At 41.2% G+C, this 16,004-nt stretch overlaps 1 protein-coding gene across 2 annotated transcripts in view; it reads left to right on the forward strand.

The window, feature by feature from the left end:
• Positions 1 to 16,004, forward strand: part of PEX5L (peroxisomal biogenesis factor 5 like) — a 211,878-nt gene that overhangs the window by 8,811 nt on the left and 187,063 nt on the right. The window lies entirely within an intron of this gene.

Here is a 16,004-nt window from a genome sequence, read left to right on the forward strand (position 1 = left end):
CTGTTAAAACAAAATAGTGTTACAGTTGTGAAAAATTTCAGCTTGCTTTATTAATGATTGGTCTGCTCATACAATACACGATGAGCTAATCATTGTTGCCATTGTGACATCTTTTTTGATTCTGGATACTAAACAGATTATCAAAGTAATGCTACTGGAATTGATGGTATTTCCTCCAAGCAATACCTTGATCATAATGCGATTTTAGAAAATATAGCTAAAAAGTTTCCCCTTCCTTTCCTTTTTCCTTTGCAGTCCTCCAAATACTTTTTAAAGCATAAGATGAATTTCTGAATGGCTGGATCCACACCATCTATGGAACCAGGCCCGTTCAGGATCTCAGTGGCTGCGCTTATACAATATGTTAATCTTGGTTAATATTAATGTTTATTTATTTAAGCATGTTGTGTCAATCCAGCCAAGGTTAGAGAATAACACTCCGACAACTGCTAAAAGAGGAGGCAGAGTAGAAAAATACCATACAATCCATATAGTATTATAGACTCACAGCTGAAATGTTGTTCCTCTATTGAAGTTTTGTTGAGATATATCTTTACAGGTAGTCCTTGACTTATAACCATAATTGAGCCCAAAATTTCTGTTGCTAACTGAAACATTTGTTAAGTGAGCTTTTTCTCAATTTTATGACCCTTCTTGCCACCGTTGTTCAGTGAAACGCTGCGGTTGTTAAATTAGTAACACAGTTGTTAAGTGAATCTGACTTCCCCGTTGACTTTGCTTGTCAGTTGGTCACAAAAGAGACACTTTTGGGGGGAACATTGCAGTTGTCCACAGCTGTCAGATGAGTCTTTAAAATTATAGTAGTGACCAAAATTGTGGAAACCTTTTGGGAAAAGTGTATTTTCTAAAATGAGCTAATAACACCACTTTTTTTTTTTCAGTCGTACCATAAAATTATATATCAATGGGAAGATAATTTAATCAGGAATGTAATGCAATAACTTTTATGAAGGACTTGCTATTAGAATAGCAGTTACAGTATAAAGAATAAAAGTGAAACAGGTAGAAAAAACGAGATATACAAAAATTATCACCATAGAAAAAATGAGATATACAAAAATGATCACCATGTCAGTGAATATTTAGTTGGGTAACCTTTAGCATGAATTACGGCCTTACAACATCTTCCCATGGAGTGAACCAAGTCTTTTAGTTCTGCAGCTGTTATAATGTGAAACCAAGATTGAATGATGGCTTCTATTAACTGGATTTTATTGCTGGGTCGCTTCTGACTAACAAGTTTCTTTAGTCGGCTCCATAGATTTTCAATTGGGTTAAGGTCTGGGCTATTTCCAGGCCATTCCAGCAGTGGAATATGATGATCTTGAAACTCCACCCCCCCTCCAAAAAAAAGTGGTAGCCATCAAACCTCAAAAATACACTTCTCCCAAAAGGTTTCCACAATGTATATGGCTTGTATATGGCAATGTATATGGCATATGAATTTCCAAGCAGCTAAATTTTGGTCATGTGACTCTGGGGATGCTGCAATGGCGGCAAAAAGTGTGAAAAGTCACTTTTTTCAGTGCCGTTATAACTTCAAACCGTCACTAACTGAACTGTTGTAAATCGAGGACTACCTGTATAGAAGTAAGGAGAACAAAAGATAAATTATGTTTATATCAGTGAGTTTTAAGCCATCACATTTTGGAGCTCTGCATTCTCGAACACGATGCTCCATTGTATTGGGCATTGGAGTCTTTTATATACTCAGTACTTAAGGGGGCCTTTTATTATTTATTTATTTATTTATTTATTTTATTTTTTAAATTTTTATACTGCCCCCTCTCCTGAAGGACTTGGGGCGGTGAACAGCCAAAATTAAAAACACACAATACAAACATTAAAATACTATAAAACGAAATTAAATTTATCTTTGGCTTCCCCAATTTAAAACCCCTTACCCATAAAATTCCCCAATTAAAAGATTATTAACCCAGCCCGGCTTGCTGAAATAAAAAAGTCTTCAGGGCCCGGCGGAAGGTCCAGAGGTCCGGGATCAGTCGTATCCCTGGGGGTAGCTCATTCCAGAAGGCGGGTGCCCCCACAGAGAAGGCTCTTCCCCGGGGGGGTCGCCAGCCGACATTGCCTGACCGATGGCACCCTGAGGAGGCCCTCTCTGTGGGAGCATATTGGCCGGTGGGAGGTTATCGATGGCAGAAGGTGGTCTCGTAAATAACCGGGCCGTAAGCCATGGAGCGCTTTGAAGATGAGAACCAATACCTTGAAGCGCACCCGGAAGACCACTGGAAGCCAATGCAGCTCGCGCAGGAGAGGTGTCACATGGGAGCGCCATATCGCCCCCATAAGTACCCGCGCGGCCGCATTCTGCACCAGTTGGAGCCTCCGAGTGCTCCTCAAGGGGAGCCCCATGTAGAGAGCGTTGCAGTTATTAAATCCTTATATCTAAATTATTAATGTTCAAAATATTATATTTGCTTCAATAAAACTTTTTTTTTAACATAGCAGCATTGGAACATAATATGCACCCCTACAGAGGTGTATGCATTCAAGTATTATACTCTTTTCAGTTAGAAAACTCTGAAACTTTATGATTAGCATCTATTGAGTTGGTAGAGCAGTTATATACCTATTGATAATGTCAAATGATCGTTGTTCTATCTACTATTTTCATTTTCTTTCTTTATTCTTCCATTCTGGCACCAATCAACAATCCTAAGTAAAATATATAGCTATCTACTCTTTACATTTAGATATACTCTTTTTTTTTTATTGAAAAGTTTAAAATTTTTTTACAGACATTTCCCCTTCCCCCTCCTCCTCCCCTTCCAGCCATCCCCTTCCCCTCCCTCCCCCCCCAGTTCCCAGAGCAAAATACAGGGTATAACATTTGACAATCATAAGCTAACATAAGCTAATTATCTATAGCCTCCTATCCCCCTCTTGAACTTTTAACTCCCCTTTTACTAAACTAAATTTAAGTACTTTGTAAAATCTCTTTGATCGTTCATAAGCTATTTGAAATTTTTTAGTCCGATATTTGCCTTGAATATAATCAATCCATCTTCTCCATTCTAACATATATTTCTCATTTGAATGGTCCTTTAGATATGCTGAAATTTTCGCCATTTCTGCTAAATTTACTACTTTTAATGTCCATTCTTGAATAGTAGGTAAATCTTCCTTCTTCCAGTACTGCGCCACCAAGAGTCTTGCTGCAGTTATTAAGTTCAGAATCAAATTAGTCTCTATAACCGTACAATCTGTAATTATACCTAACAAAAACAACTGTGGAGTAAGCTTTATCCTTTTTTAAAAAATATTTTGAATAATCCACCATATTTTTATCCACAATGCTTTAACTTTTTTACAAGTCCACCAAACATGAAGATAGGTAGCATCTACACAATCACATCTCCAACATTTGGGTTGTAGGTTTGGGTACATACAAGCTAACTTTTTAGGATCCCAATGTCATCTATAAAACATTTTATAAAAATTTTCCCTCAAATTTTGAGCTTGTGTAAATTTTACATTTCTTACCCAGATCCTTTCCCATGTTTCCATCATTATTGGTTTCTTAAAATTTTGTGCCCATTTTATCATACAACCTTTAACTAACTCTGTCTCAGAGTCTATTTCTATCAATATATTATACAACCTTTTTATGTGCATTTTACTCTGGTCCCTAATTTGTTTTATCAAATTTTCTTCACTTTGTGTAATACCAATTTTCTGATCTTTTTTCCATCTATTCTGCAACTGTACATATTGAAACCAGGTTTGAATTGCCCTTTCCTCTCTTAGTACATTCAGAGGCTACATTCAGATATACTCTTGATCTGCACTAGTGGTGGGTTTCACATTTTTTTACTACCGGTTCTGTGGGTGTGGCTTGGTGAGCATGGCATGGCTTGGTGGGCATGGCTTGTTGGGCGTGGCAGGGGAAGGATACTGTAAAATCTCCATTCCCTCCCCAATTCAGGGGAAGGTTACTGCAAAATCCCCATTTCCTCCCAATCAGCTGGGACTTGGGAGGCAGAGAATAGATGGGGGCGAGGCCAGTCAGAATTTTTACTACCGGTTCTCCAGAACTGGTCAGAACCTGCTGAAACCCACCTCTGATCTGCACTCAAACTTCATATTGTGGAACTTCCAAAAGGTGTCATAGAATATTAGAAATAAGATTAATCTTTGTAATTCCTTCTCTATTGCATGTGGTTTACCAAATAATCTCCTGATTGACTCAGAGACTTTACATCCAAACCACAGGTCGAATATACCTGCAGTCCCAAGAATAATAATTTCTGTGTTTGGTTTTCACATCAAATTAAGATTGAAGCAAGAAATTAAGATGTGCCTATGAGCAGCAGGGGACTGAAAAAGAGAAAACTCGTGGCCTGTGGCTTGCCTTTAATCTCTGCTTCAGAAACAAAACATTTGAATGTAGCTCTTGTTGGTAATGCAAGCCATAATTAAGGCTCTGAAGACTTATTTATTCCAGTAAGCCGGCCTAGCCTAAAGGGTTTTTAATGGGATTTTTTAAATTTTATAGACTTGGGGTTTTAAATTGGGAGGCCGATTGATTTAATCTTTTTTAATTATCTTAACTTTTGTATTGTATGTATTTTAATTTTGGCTGTTCACCGCCCTGAGTCCCTTTTGGGAGAAGGGCGGTATGCAAATTAAATTAATAAATAATAAATAAATAAAATTAAATACCTTTGGAATATAAGCCTGTTCTTACAAATCATAAAATTCAGCCCTTGGGCTTAGCTTTTGCTGATCGTGACATATATCTTCAGGGCTTCACTTTAAACTCTAAATATAACTGATTTGTTATAACTGGCTAAGTAACTGGATCTGTCCAGAAAGCTCTGGATGCTACTTAATGTCTCTGAGCTGGGAGAGAAACTAAAAATTGACTTGACCCTTGGAGAAATTGTGGCTCCATTCTTTTCAACTGAATGAATGTTTCCCTCAGCTAGCCAATAATACACCAGGAGATAAAAGAAAATCTTCCAGTTCATTTTTCTAGGACACAGCATAGCTATTTAAATACCTGTTTTGATAGCCGAGTAGATGGGATTGTGCAGCTTGCCAGGTTGTGTCTGTATGTGTGGTGAATGGTGGGTTAGCTGTTCCCTTGTCCACGTAAATTCATTTTTCTTCTACATTAGCTTTTTCTTCTGTGTTTTCAATTTCTTCCCATTGTATAGCCTTCGCAAGGTCACACTTGGAATACTGCATCCATCATATTATAAAAAAAAGATGTAGATACTCTGGAAAGAGTGCAGGAAAGAGCAACAAAGATGACTAGGGGGCTGGAGGCTAAAACATAAGAAGAATGGTTGCAAGAATTGGATTTGCCTAGTCTAGTGAAAATGGGATGCCGTCGCTCAGTGGATAAGACGCTGAGCTTGTCGATCGAAAGGTCAGCAGTTCAGCGGTTCGAATCCCTAGTGCCGCGTAACGGGGTGAGCTCCCGTGACTTGTCCCAGCTTCTGCCAACCTAGCAGTTCGAAAGCACGTAAAAAATGCAAGTAGGAAAATAGGGACCACCTTTGGTGGGAAGGTAACAGCGTTCCGTGCGCCTTTGGCGTTTAGTCATGCCGGCCACATGACCACGGAGACGTCTTCGGACAGCGCTGGCTTTGAAACGGAGATGAGCACCGCCCCCTAGAGTCGGGAACGACTAGCACATATGTACAAGGGAAACCTTTACCTTTAGTCTAGTGAAAAGAAGGACTAGAGGGGAGACATGATAGCCATGTTCCAATATTTGAGGGGCTGCCACAAAGAACCAATTTTCTAAAGCAGCAGAAGGCAGGACAAGAAACAATGGGTGGAAACCAACCAAGGAGACAATTTTGGCAATCCAATAAAACGGCTATTATTTATTTATTTATTTATTTATTTATTTATTTATTTATTTATTTATTTATTTATTTATTTAATATATATCCCACCCTTCTCCTAGTGGACTCAGGGGGTGCACAGCCAGAACTAAAACACATATCAATACAAAATTTAAAATTATTAAAAGAATTAAATAACTGTGGCCCAAAAATTTAAAACATTGAAAACTAAAACCCATTTGACAATTTAAAAAGCTAAAAAAGACTAAAAAGGGGGGGGGGTTCACTCCAGCCCTGCTTGATGGAAAAGAAAAGTTTTTAGGGCACGGCGAAAAACCCGGAGATCTGATGTCCTTCGTATCTCCGGGGGCAAATCATTCCAGAGGGCAGGAGCTGCCACAGAGAAGGCCCTCCCCCTGGGAGTTGCCAGCCGACATTGCCTGGCTGACGGCACCCTGAGGAGTCCCTTTCTGTGGGAGCGTACTGGTCGGTGGGAGGCCATTGGCGGCAGAAGGCGGTCCCGCAAATACCCAGGTCCCATGCCATGGAGCGCTTTAAAGGTGGTGACCCAACACCTTGAAGCGCACGCGGAAGACCACTGGAAGCCAATGCAGCTCACACAGGAGAGGTGTCACATGGGAGCGCCCCCTCGCTCCCATAATCCCATATTATATAAAGCAGTCAATACAAAATGTAAAAATCCACATTAAAAGATGCATAATTCATACACACACAATATAAGATAAAATTATTTTTAAAAAAATCTTACTGTACATTGTTGAAAATGATTAATACTGCATGACACCCAAATCTGTGATGGGAGTTTGGCTGCTTTATATTTAATAAATCAGTAATAAGGAGGTTCTGGCAGAATTCCTATGGATTCTATTTCTTTTGGAAAAGAGGCAAAAATGGAGACTCAAGACTTTTGTTATGTGAACTTGCAAATTGAAGATAAGAGCAAAATCTTTCTTTTACATCAGATTTCCCAGAAGGAGAAGTCTTCCAAAGGCCCTTTCCAGAGGAGATCCCAAAGCCATCCCTTATTTTCCTACTCTTGAAGCTGAGTGGGATAGGGAGTGAGTTTGTCAAAAGACATCTGGGAAGTGCCTCTAAATATTTTACTCTGGTTCCATGCATTTTGCATTTAATTTCTCTACGAAAATACATTTGTGCCTATCAACTTTGTCCTTAGGTAAAGGTAAAGGTAGAATCGTTCCTGACTCTAGGGGGCGGTGCTCATGTCGTTTCAAACCCAAAGAGCCAGCACTGTACGAAGATGTCTCCGTGGTCATGTGGCCGGCATGACTAAACACCAAAGGCGCACAGAACGCTGTTACCTTCCCACCAAAGGTGGTCCCTATTTTTCTACTTGCATTTTTTAATGTGCTTTCGAACTGCTAGGTTGGCAGAAACTTGGACAAATAATGGGAGCTCACCCCATTACACGGCACTAGGGATTTGAACCTAATAATAATAATAACAAAAATTTAAAATAATTAATAATAAAAAAATAAGAATTATAAAAATAAGAATAAGAATTAATAAGAACTTTGTCCTTATTAAGCTGCAGATTTTCTGCTTTTGCTTCTTTAAATATCTCTCGTTGAACCTTATCTGCTTCTTCATTTCTTTATAATAACTTTCTAAGCTTTCCAAGTAGGTAGAAACTCCTGGTGATCTTTTTGCTTTGCCCTTAGTGAAGAAGAAGAAGTAGAAGCTTTCCAGTATCTCTCTAGAAGTATTTTTCCAGTATCTCTTTATTGAAATAATTTTTGGAACATTCCAGGTGCCTCATCTACATTCTTTAATCATTCTTAATGATAATAATAATTCTATAATTGTTCATTGATGGAGAGATGGTATATGGAGGGCAAGAGCTTGCCTAAAGGCTTCTGGTGAATTTACTGCAGTTCTCTATCATTCGAAATCAAAAGTTCCTGATTCATCCTGCAGTTTCTTAGTGCGCCAAATTTAGATTACTTTATAGGTAGAAGAACAGCAGTGGAGATCCTTCTGGGAGGCTTCAGACAATATTGAAATGCTGTTGATTAACCTTCTTACCTCCTCTTTGAAATTGCTCAAGGAGGAGAAGGATGAAGGAGGAGGAGGAGGAGGAGGAGGAGAAGGAGAAGGAGAAGGAGAAGGAGAAGGAGAAGGAGAAGGAGAAGGAGAAGGAGAAGGAGAAGAATTGATATTGGGTCCAGATTCATTCAATGAACTGAAGATTGTTTAATTATTCTAAATAGAAAAGCTGACTTCTGAACCTAAATTTTGGAATGCCATAATGCAACTTTAAAATGTGTGGGCTTCAGCTCCCAGAATTCACCAGCCAGCCATTAATTCTCCATGCTGCCTGAGGAATTGTGGGACTTGAACTTCATGCGTGTTAAAGTTGCCAAGGTTGAGAAACACTGGCATAGCATAATAACCATAAAACTTTGGAAAAAGTCCAAGTCTATACTGTAACCTTCTCAGATCAGCTAAAAATGACAAGAACCAGAATTCCAACCTATCTGGAGAATGCTATGGTAGCAGATGCTGACAGAATCACACAATCATTAATAAGAGCCATTCATGAAACAGGGATTAAAGTGTTTACTGATTTTCACCACTCTCCTTCATATGTTGAAATGTAGGTTGGAAACTGCTGGAGGCAAGGATCTCTTCTCCTTACTCTTAAGAGCACCCAGTACCTTAATGAGATGTTATGGTTAGTGATAGTAAGAAAACCAAAAACATGAGGAAGTAAGCAGTCCATGTAATGTTTTCTCTGTTACATCTGTCTTGTCCATCACTATCCATGTAGGAACAGAGTGGTATTGTGACCAGGCTGAGCCCGAAGGAGGGGTCAAATGTGTGTGTGTGTGTGTTTGTGTGTGTGTTTATGTGTATGTATGTATATGTATACGTATTGCATATAAGCTTGTATTTATGTGTGTGTCAGTAGTGGGTTTCACCTTTGCTACTGGTTCGGAACTGTGAGCGTGTGCGCTTGCTTCACTCACGTGTGGTGCTTCTGTGGATGCGCAGAACCTTCAGTGCATGCGCAGAGCATCTGTGATGCCGTCCGGATGGGTAGGCGGAGCCTCCCATCACTGCCACTACCGGTTCGCCCAAACTGGGGCGGTGGAAACCCACCACTGGTATGTGTGTGTCAGGCTTCGATGCTATCTCAAAATAAATGAACTTCCAAACTGCCAATCTTTAAGGAAATTTTCTTTTTATTCGAGTACAGCAACTGGATCCGGGCTCTTCACGGTCAATACTGACCTTTGCCCCCCAATCCCTCCCTTTCCGATCCCCAATTCTCTGCTTCTCATTGGCTATCTTCCAAGTCACTCTCCTGATTCCTTTTCCCGTCAGTTCACAGGAATGCTCCCCCCCTCCTGATCTCCAAGGAGACCGAATCTTCAAAGGTATTTAGCAGGCAAAAGTTCAGGCTTCATCCTCCCTTTTTTATGTCAGCGCTGAGACGCTGACATCGTGTGTGTGTATAGGAACCATGTAGATTGGGGGTGGGGGGGGTCAAACTTGATTTCATTGAGGGCCGCATTAGAGTTGTGTTTGATCTCGGAGTGGGGGCAGGTGGGCCTGGCCGGGGGGGGAGGCGTGACCGGCTCAAGCTCTGTTTTCACTGGAAGACCGCTGTAGCAGGCCATTGCAATTGAAAACAGAGCTCAGGAGGGATGCACATGGCCCTCCCGAGATCCGTTTTCACTGGAAGAGGCACCGCGAGTCAGTCCTTCACTGTTTCCAGGGTTGCCCCGCGGGCCAGATCTAAGCACCCCGGGGGTTGGATCTGGCCCACGGGCCTTGAGTTTGACACCCCTGATGTAGCTAAAGCTATCATATTGCAAATTTTCCTGGGGAAAACCTCAGTAGCTCTTGGTAGTCTCACACTTCCCAGTAACATTTCTCAAAAGCTGTCCATTCTTGCAGTAAATTCACTACAGTATAGGCTTCTCTGTCATAATCTACTCCTAATCATTTTCATTACAATAGTACTCGGAGTGGCATCCCACCTCCTTATTCCTGCTGATGGATCAGCAGTCATTCACAAATAAACTGGAATGTCAGAATGGATATTCTAATGCAGTTATCAGAAATCCAACATTTATTAATCCGTGTTTTTTTTTTTAACAACAAAGATGACTCGGCTACTAATGGGTGCTTTGAAAAATGGTTTGCACTTGGAACAGACTCCAAGCTTTTGACAGCAGGAAAAGGAAAGGGTGCAGGTTGTTTATTAGTGTAATTGTATCTGAAAAAGATCTTGAGAAACAGGGCAAAGATGCTGCCTAAGGAATTATAAGATAAGAGAGAGCATAGCCCCCAACTGCACACTGGGTGGAGAAAGAAGTTCAGAGAGACCTGAACTTCCCTAGTTTCTCAGGCTGTAAAGGAGATGGTGGAAGATTTGCACTTTCCAACTTGCAAGATTCTGCTAATGTAACCTTACAATAAAGTAGAATTAGCTCACCTGGTCATGTTTCCCCATCTGGTCTACCTGAGAAAGCTGACACTGGGTATTGTCAGTAAGAACACTTTTGCTTCAAAGTGCTAGGTATACAAAATTGCACAAGCTCATTTCTAAATCCAATCTTGCGTTGAAAGGTACAGGGTAAAAAAGTATGCTTGGATGCAAGCCATCCTGGAGGAAAAAATACTCTGATTTTTGAGGTATTGTTTGCAAACTGTAATAGCTGAGTTATAGAAATTTCATATGGTGGGATTTCTTCTTTAATTTTGGATTATTTTGGAAGGTTATGGTGGATGCTGCTGTTGGTTTAGGGCAGTGGTGGGTTTCAAATTTTTTTACTACCGGTTCTGTGGGTGTGGCTTGGTGGGCGTGACATGGCTTGGTGGGCGTGGCTTGATGGGCATGGCAGGGGAAGGATACTGTAAAATCTCCATTCCCACCCCACTCCAGGGGAAGGTTACTGTAAAATCCTCATGTCCTCCCGATCAGCTGGGACTTGGGAGGCAGAGAATAGATGGGGGCAGGGCCAGTCACAATATTTACTACCAGTTCTCTGAACTACTCAAAATTTCCGCTACCAGTTCTGCAGAACTGGTCAGAACCTGCTGAAACCCACCTCTGGTTTAGGGTATGTGTTTGTTTTGGGGGAGTGTTTGTTTGTCTGTCTGTTTGTTTGTTTGTTTTGCTATGCATCCTTTTCATTGCCAGGCGGTTTCATACTACCCAATTTTGCTAACTTGCAGCTGAAGAGGGTTTTATTTTTTCTTCAATATTTTTTCTCTTGGGATTTAAGCAAAACACCAGAAGCCAAGGAGAGTTCAGACTGGTTAAGAAATGATTACGCAGTGAAAGGTTAGACATTTTGGCCAACTCATCTCTATAAAGAGATAAAGAATAGCTATAAAGAATAGCAAGAACCTCACTCCCCACCCAGCAGATTTTCACTGAATTTATTTTCCCTTTTGAAAGAATGTTAAAAATTCATTCCGTAAGTGGAATGAAACTGGATAGGGAAAAATGCAGGTTATTGGGGGGCTTATCATTACTCAAAGCCTGAAGCTTGATTTATCTTTAGTTTGTTTGTTTTTATTTGTTTGTAATTCAAGGCAGCCAACATATCCAGCACACCTTTCTCTTCCCATTTTCCCCACAACAACAATCCTGTGAGATGGGTTGGACTCGGTGGTGGTATTCAGCTGGTTCGGACCAGATCGAGTGAACCTGTAGTGGCAACCTGTGGATGGTGGTGGGCCTGCCCACCCGCCCAGACTCTATGCCGTCCTATTTAGCCACGTTTTCTAAGCCGCGTGCATGTATGCAACAGGGGTGGGTTCTAAAAATTTTTATTGGCCGTGGCTTATTTTGTGGGTGTGGCTTGGTGGGGGGGTAATGTGACTGGGTGGGCATGGTCAACTTTTTTTTTTTAATTTTTAAAAGCATTTTTTCTACAACCTTAAGAGGTTGTAGGAAAAAAAATGCTTTTAAAAGCCTCTGCCAAGCAGGGAACTCAGCTGGGATCGTCAGAGGCTTTTAAAAGCATTTTTTCTACAACCTCTTCAGCCAAAGAGGTTGTAGAAAAAATGCTTTTAAAAGCCTCTGACAATCCCAGCTGAGCCGCACGATCATCAGAGGCTTTTTTTTTTTACTTTTAAAAGCATTTTTTCGGCCGAAGAGATTGTAGAAAAAATGCTTTTAAAAGTTAAAAAAAAAGCCTCTGATGAGGTGGGCGGGATAAGCGACCGGCAACCGGGCCGGGGACTAGTTCGGGGGCGTGGCCATCCAATGTTATTACTGGTTCTCCGAACTACTACAAATTTTTGCTACCGGTTCTTGTGAACCAGTGCGAACCGGGAGCAACCCACCACTGGTGTGCAAGCCGTGTGCGCTCACATTTTCGGTACACAGCAAACTGTTGGTAAAATTACATGAAACCCACCTCTGGTTGGTCTGATAAAGAGTGACTGGCCCAAAGTCACCCAGCTGGCTTCCGTACTTAAGGCAGGACTAGAACTCACAATCTCCTGCTTTTAGCCTGGTGCCTTAAACCACGACTAGACCAAACTGGCTCTTGGATTTATCTTCCTCCAACATCCCAACAAATCACCCAGCTTTGCAAATATGCCACATCTCTAAATCCTCCCTCTTCCCTCTTGGAAAAGCAAGCAGAGGGTAACTGATAGCAGGGAATCAGTAGGGAATCCTAGCGGTTAAGGGGATCCATTCAGAGGAAGAGAATCAGTCAGCACATGTGATCTAAACAGTAACTGGTGTTCCCTTGCTCCGTCAAGTAAATGAGCAAAGAAGACTTGGCAACTAATTCATTCTGAAATGTCCCAACATAGCTGGAGGATGAACGTCCAACATAATTGCTACAGGAACTGAGATCTGTGTTAGATGGATGAGTGCCTTTAAAATTTATCTATCTACTTTGGCTTAGTTTCCAGTAGAGTATTAAATCTGTATCTATGGTGCAAATACAATTTACCATGGACCGATCTTTTGTTGATTGGATTTTTTTTTCCAGGGAATTTTTCTTTCTTTTTTTTTTTTTTAATTCATATGAAATTAGGTTTCAGTAAGCCGCTGGGCTAGAACGTCCTCCAAATTTTGATTTTATTTGTAGAGGAAATACCTTTTCACAGGGGCAGGTATTAAAACTGCATTTACTATCTGCTGTCTGAAAAAAAAAAAGATGGCCAAGTCAAATTTACCCATATATTAGAGAACTGGAGATCCTTAATTTTTCACGAATGTCTACTAAATAAATAAATTAATGCAATTTAAATCAACAGAAAATGGAGGGAACCCCTTTTAAATGTATTTATAATATTGATTTATAAATTTGTGCAACAGTTTGATAAGCAACTGGTAGGATTGCCTCCAGGGGTGGGCTTCAAAAATTTTAGCAAGAGGTTCTCTACCTGGTTGCTGGGTGGGCATGGCCATGGTGGGCATGGCTTAGTCGGCCTCTTGTACCACGGCAGGGGGCGTTTTTGCCCTCCCTGGGCTCCTTGAGCCTCCAGGAGGGTGAAAATGGCCTCCTCAGGCTCCAGGAGGGTGAAAATGGCCTCCTCAGGCTCCAGGAGGGTGAAAATGGCCTCCTCAGGCTCTGGAGGCCCTCTGGAGGCCGGAAACTGGCCCATTTCCGGCCTTCCTGAACTTCCGGTAGGCCCGTTTTTCGCCCTCCCGAAGCCTCCGCGCATGCCCTGCACTTACCTGCATCCAAAACAGACTGCGTGGGGACTCCTAGGAGTGGAGGGGTGGGGTGGGCAGGGCCATCCTGGAATGGGATTTGGGAGTTCTCCGAACTGCACAGAATCTTAGTTAGAGGGTCTCCCAAACCCCTGCGAACCCCCAGCAGCCCAACCTGGTTGCTTCTTGGGGGCCAAAGTCAACACTGATTTTTTTTCAGAAGTAATAAAATACTGTATTTGATTTTTATTCTTTTTTAAAAAAATGAAACAGACTTTGACCAAATTGAAAATTTAAGATAAATAATCACCGAATATTTACCATAGGGGTTTCTTTTACTGCTTGACAGGTTTGCTGTTAAAGATCAGTGCTTTTATTAGAATTAACCGCTTCTGTTCCTTTTTTGCCTGCTGCTGGTGATAAAAAAAATATCTCACGTTCAAAAGATTTTGCCCAACAGCAGATAAATTCACACAGGAAGTCCCTGCAAACTTTTATCAATGAAAACTCAAACCATATGAATATTGTACAAATAAATAGAGCAGGAAGAAAGCCTTCGAAGATATTTTGTTTTGCTTGAAGAACTCATTGGCAGACCCAAAAAACTTTCAGTGGGGGAGAAAAAAAAGGAACAAGAGCCATATTAACTGTTTCTCCGTCAGCTCAAAGTTATAGCTTGGTGAGCAAAAGTTATTTTTATGCCTTCTGTTTTCAGCAAAAAACCCATATACTTTGCCACTAGCAATCTGTTAGAAAAGGATTGATGTTTTAGGTTTTCTGAAATGGCCAATTTCGAACAAACTGATGAGCCATCAGCCAATTACTCAATATAGATGTATGATCTATTTCTGAAATAGCTGACATAATCAAATGGCCTCGTGTTGATATCATGGAGCAGATTGCTTGGCATAAATGTAAATTAAGAGTGCACCTTCTATAGCTACAAATTTTTCATCACTGTCTAATGCCATTATTAAGCAAACTATCTGAAGGCATTAAAGCCCTTTATTCAGCAAGTCCTGTGACAGTGACAGAAAACCCAAGGAGAACTGTTAACATTTTGTTCCAATAAAGTAAAATAAATAGGACACCAAGAACTTAGAATACTAGGTCAAGCTCAGCCAAGAACAAGCCCATGATTTATTTTCATAGACCGTATGGATAGTATGGAATCATATGCAGCAGAGGTGGGTTTCACATAATTTTACCACCGGTTCACTGCGCACCGAAAATGTAAGCACGCGTGGCCTTCCGCGCATGCAGCTTGCATGCACTTGCAGGGCTTAGAAAACGTGGCCCACCCACAGATTGCCACTACCGGTTCGCCCGAAATAGTCTGAGCAGCCTACATATCACGACAGATATGCAGGACCCAAAAACCAATAATCAAGGTTCATTTATTTACCGTATTTTTGGGACTATAAGACGCACCGGTGTATAAGATGCAGCAACATTTCAGGGAGGTAAGTAAGGAAAAAAAGTTTTTGCCCTCTCCGGCCCTCAGGAGCACTCTGCGGGCCTCCCAAACCCTCTGCGCGCCCCGTTTTTCGCAAAAATGGGCCCATTTTTTGCCCATTTTTCACAAAAGTGGGGGCGTTTTTGCCTTCCCTCGGCTCCCAGGAACACTCTGCAGGCCTCCCAAACCCACTGTGTGCCCCATTTTTTGCAAAAACAGGCAAAAAATGGGCCATTTTGCCAAAAATGGGATGCGCAGAGGGTTTAGGAGGCCTGCAGAGTGCTCCTGGGGGCCGGGGGAGGGCAAAAATGCCCCCGTTGTTACAAAAATTGGGCAAAAAACAGGCCTGTTTTTCGCAAACATGGAACGAGCAGGGAGGGGGTTCGGGAGGCCAAAATGGCTGTATTCAGTGTATAAGATGCACCATCATTTCCACCCTCTTGGGGGGGGGAAGGTTTACTCCGAAAAATATGGTATTCAGTATGGACTGGAGGAACTTCCTCCATAAAATAATGGGAGGGACTCCTGCAGAGAAATAGATGTATCTATATATTTCAGGAAAGGAGAAATTGAAATATAAGCATAGGTAATAGATGATGTAAAGATAGATGTTCATAATTAGCAAACCTCAAGTTACTTCCCTGTGTACTGTTACCATCCTCAAGAAAAAGTTATTGCCTGTTGGTTTGAATTTGATGTCCCAGAGCACTTCAGTTTCTTTATTTTCTATGATGGCTCTCTATTTTATGGTCCCACCATTTCTTCCTTGCAGGCAAATGGCATTTCTTGCAGATCTTTCAATGCACCATTGTTGCCACTTTGTCATGCCGTTGTTTGAGGTCAATCTGTGTGATCTTCTTGCAGCAGCTAACCAGGTGGTCCATTATTTCTTTAGCTTCTTTGCAGAGATGGCCTTCGCTGTCTGTTGCTGTCTTCTCAATTCATCTTCTTCTTCTTATCATTAAATTTATTTTCCATCCATCTCACAGTTCGAGATGAGTCTAAGTGAATGGTATTTAATCTGTTAAAACTT

This window comes from Pantherophis guttatus, chromosome 6 (assembly GCF_059756535.1).
Source record: "Pantherophis guttatus breed Tessera chromosome 6, ASM5975653v1, whole genome shotgun sequence".
Taxonomy (NCBI): Eukaryota; Metazoa; Chordata; class Lepidosauria; order Squamata; family Colubridae; genus Pantherophis; species Pantherophis guttatus.